The sequence below is a fragment of the Idiotropiscis lumnitzeri genome, chromosome 4 (genome assembly GCF_059441095.1).
Source record: "Idiotropiscis lumnitzeri isolate Australia: NSW breed Sydney's pygmy pipehorse chromosome 4, RoL_Ilum_1.0, whole genome shotgun sequence".
NCBI classification, from domain to species: Eukaryota; Metazoa; Chordata; class Actinopteri; order Syngnathiformes; family Syngnathidae; genus Idiotropiscis; species Idiotropiscis lumnitzeri.
The window spans coordinates 2,436,919-2,441,640 of record NC_142394.1 but is presented as its reverse complement, the minus strand read 5'-3'; the positions used below and the strand labels follow the sequence as shown (position 1 = coordinate 2,441,640).

General features: G+C 39.8%; 1 pseudogene; it reads left to right on the top strand.

Moving 5' to 3' along the window:
* Positions 1 to 914: 914 nt before the first annotated feature.
* On the top strand, positions 915 to 1,760 carry LOC148337823 (E3 SUMO-protein ligase ZBED1-like; annotated as a pseudogene).
* The last annotated feature ends 2,962 nt before the right edge of the window (positions 1,761 to 4,722 follow it).

Here is a 4,722-nt window from a genome sequence, read left to right as displayed (position 1 = left end):
CTTTTCAACCTTGGTTGTGCCATCCCAGCCCAAGCGACTAAAGTATTCATCCATCCATCCATCATGCAAGCTGCTTATGATTAATTAAATTTCAGCATACTCAGGGAAGCTTGATTAAATAAAATAAACGTTTAATTTAATACTACAAATTTCAAGTCAAATCCTCAAACTTATTGTGCATTTGAATTAAGCTTGTTTACAAAATTAATTTATGAAGACAGTATTTCTTTGAGCGTTTCGAATAATTAATGCACTGTCAATTAAAATAACTAAGTATTCTTTGACACCTTCAGTTATCTGCGTTTGATTTAAGTTTCGCAGAAAAATTTGCCTGATGTCACCAAGTTTTGCATTTGCTTGTGTTCTTTACGTCTTTTCTCAAAATATGGAACGGGTCTGGTTATGGTTATGATATGGTTTAATGACAAACACTGTGCAGCACAATGGCCTCACAGTGAGACACGGCAGAGGTTGTGGTTTAGATTCCGGCCTCCCTGTGTGGAGTTTGCATTTTCTCCCCATGCCTGCGTGGGTTTCCTCCAGACTCACACTCTCTCTCAGACAGGGCTGACACAGGAGCAAATGAAGCCGACAGAGCCTGTGTTGAAGCTCATTCAAGAGGTAAGTTGACATCCATAACTGCTTCCAGTCCTCTTTCAAACAATAATTTCCTTTTTTTTTAAGTGGAGACATGATCGAACAGCACCTTCCACATGCTCCAGCCCATGTACAACCTCAGGGAAGTCGGAGGACCAGCCCTGGCAGGCCTTCACACTGACATTACTCCACTTACATCCCACCAGTTGAGGCTAATTTCTGAGAGTCTGCAGGTGCTGTCCCCATTTAATGATGCCACCGTAGAGCTCTCAGAGGAGAGGAGAGTGTCTGGGTCCAAGGTCATACCACGTTTGGCCATGCTGCACCACACCTTGGAGGATGACATGGGAACTATACAAATGGAGCAGAGCGAAGCAATGGGTGAGGGTTTTAAAACAAAAACTGAGGGACAAGCTCTACAACCTCCAAGCCATGAGCATCATGTCACTGGCAACTCTGCTGGATTCCAGTTTTGCATTAGTGGTCTATTTTTTTTCCTCCTCTGTCTACTCGTGCCAACACATGAGCAACTGCGTCTTGTTGAACGGTTCACATCTGCAATGAGTCTCATTGTCATTCGCAGGTTCAAGAAGATAGGCTTCTTTAGCCCCAATAGAGCACAAGAGGCTGAGAGGATGCTCACAGCTGAATATGCGACAGTGATCCGCCACAGGCCATCTTATTCTTTTTCCTCCTCCTCCAACCCATCCTCTTTACCAACACAACCGGACAAATCATAAGCTTCCCAGGATGTGGTGCAAGGTAATATTTGATACATTCTAATGGTGTTAATTAAGCAAAGCAGGAAATTAGTTTTCTGTTAGTTTGTTTGTTGTGTCTTAGGTGACAAACTGTTGCGGCGATTGGAGCACACAGTCATGCAGACGAGGACCCAGAGTGAGACCGCAGATGTGACTGTGGCGGTCCACATTTACCTGGGGGAACCCAACATAAGCAGGATGTCAAACCCCCTCGACTACTGGGAGCCGCACAAACACTACTACCCAAGCCTCTACAAACTAGCAATAACCTTTCTCTGTACCCCGGCTTCATTCGTCCCTTGCGAAAGACTATTTTCAAAAGCTGGAGAAATCTTACCTAAGAAAAGAAACCGTTTAAAGCCAAAAACATTGGAAATGCTAGTTTTTCTCTATAAAAAATAAAAAAAGGTGTGTCTTGTTCCTTGTTTATATGTCAATGTCTAAAATAAACCAATCATTCTTTCAATTAACACACACACACACATTCATTCACATCTCAACTCCCTATTCCTTTGACGCCATCAAATCCATTGAATAATTTAAACATTCTGCCTGTCATGGCATTCATTTCCCACATGAAGGCGCAATAGAACAAATGAAGCCTCATGATGCTTTGGACTAGGAGCAAATCATTTGGATGGAAAGCCTCATTGCTTCTGATGCTTCAGTTTCCCATTACTACCAAAAAATGCAGGGAAGTGAGGCAGGAGTTACGTTGAGGGGTTTTTAATTAAAGAAACAAAAGGCGAACAAGGAACTTCAAAAAAAAAATGAAATATGAAAAAAGTACAAAACATCAGGGACCAATGAAAAACAATGACTTGACTTAACTAAACTCGGCGAGACAGGCAGAAAAACAGATTTGGACAAGGGCAATGCACCGACAAGAACTGAACCGTTGGAAGGACCTGATTGGTTAACACTGGGGCTTGGGTAGATGAACACAGGTGGACACCATGAACATTATGAGACACACTAAACATGAAACTAAATACTAAATCAATAACCACAAATACAGATCAAGACAGGGGTATTTAGGTGCAAATTATACAAAATGCAATGCTTCATTATTTAGGTACTTTTTCCCCCCCTGTATGTAACAATTATGTTCAACCTGAATATTACAGTGGCCTACAAAAACAAATATACTTTCTTTGAATAAATCCACTATCTTGTTTTAGGGAGGCTTCCGTTGTGAGACTTTAAAAGGGTCATCATTTTCAGTTGTTTTGTAAGTTGTTTATTTAGGTAAATGTTTTTGGTGGAAACAAAGGGCCAAATCAATTAATCACGATAAAGCTAAAAGTTTCTCAAAAGGTTCCTGCGGTGAAAAATGGCCTCATGATGGCTGCTGTTGGAATGAGTACTTTCCTCCTTTTTTTCCCAACCTTTTATGAGCCAAGCCACTTTTTTTTCATGGTACACCACCAGCTGAAAATGTGGAAAAAAACGCTTTTATTAACAATTATGTGTTTTCTAACATTGAAGAAGGACGTTATATAAAAACTTCTTGAATAGGAGTCAAATAAACAAAGAATAAGTATTTTAAAATATTTCATATTTACAGTAAACCCCCGGTTATCGCGGTTAATGGGGACTGAGACCACCCGCGAAAACTGAAAATCCGCGAAGTAGCGGCGCACCTTAAAAAAAAAAAAAAAATAAAAAAAATAAATAAATAAAATACTTATATATACTTCGCACCTATATATATATATATATATATATATATATATATATATATATATAGGTGTGAAGTAGTGGTGCACCTTCAAAAATGCTTAAAAAAAAAGATATATATATATACGGGTAGAGAGAGAGAGAGAGTGAAATTCATGTTATAACAAAAAAATATATATATTATTAAAACTTATTATTTTTTTATTCCCCAGCCATTATTTTTGTATTTATTCAATTACCTCTTTTTGTACTTATTTAATTACTTCGACTTTTACCTGCTGGTACACCGTCCGGTGTGCCCTGTGAAATGAAAGGTGGCATTTTTCATTTATTTATTCATTCATTCATAACTGACAGCCTCGCGCTCCCCTCATGCCCGGGCGGAAGTTGTTCCTCTTCTGCTTAACTACCACGCACGCCGGCCCGTCTCCTCCGGAGCTCTCGCACGATCCCGAACGAAACGAAATGTCGCCGCGCGAGTGCCCGGGCGGAAGTTGTTCCTCTTCGGCTTAACTACCACGCACGCCGGCCGGAGCTCTGGTACGGTCCGAACCGCGCGAAACGTCGCCCCCGATAGTGCCGGGGGGAACGTGCTCTTCTCCGTCCACTCTCTCCTTCGCCCACGCTCTTCTTCGGCGCACGCCGGCCGTCTAACCGCTCCAGCGCCCCGTCGTGCCGCTCGGCGAAACTACAATGCCCCCGAATATTTTTTAGACCCGCGAAGCACTGAACCCGCGAGAGGTGAACCGCGAAGTAGCAGGGTTTCACTGTATGCTCACTCAGTGTGAAACATGGGCCTGCTTGAATGAACACAGAGATGATATCCTGGCAGGAATCGATGAAAGACAAACACGAAGCTCTTCCTCCACAGCTGTCAGTCTTTCTATGTTTTTCAACAAGAAGCAGTTGTTGGTTGCAAACAAACATGCAAGCGTCAATGCAATTTTGACATCCATGTTGTCTCTCAAGTGACGTCAGAGCATTTTTGTCGCAAAGTGATGACGTAAATCTCCAGAGATATCATGCATTTAACAATACCACACATCACTATCGTTAGTAAAACTAATTAACCTAACACAATAGCATTAAACATAGTAAGTTATAGGTTCACATTGCTTGAATCCTCTGCAGACCGCCTTATATATTTTTACGTTCATTACTGAAGTAGAAGTAGAGTTATTGGGATTTAAAAAGACTTTAGTAGAAGTTAAAGTATCAACTGCAGCCTTTTACTTCAGTAAAACTATAAAAGTAGTGGTTTTAAAACTACTTAAAGTATAAAGGTAAAAATAATGCAGAGAAAAAAATGCAAGGAAGTGCTTATTTTCATGATGTTCTGCTTATTGGTTCTCTGATAAATCCTATGTTCATGAAATATTAATCAACCCAACTCCAAAATGTTTGACCTAACTTTAAGGGCAAATGCTTGCGTTGATTGGCAACACGAGGATGGGGAAAAATACATATTTTTTTCATATTCTTTTATTTTAATATTACTAGCAATATTGTGTATCTATTTAAATATTAATATATATATATATATATATATATATTTCTTTTTTTTGTAACAGCTCTGTTGGAATGAGATTTCCAAAGGGATTAATCAAGTACTATCTCATCTAATAATCGATTGAATCCATTTCTCAAATCAAGACATTGTTATTGCTATTTATGACGTAACACA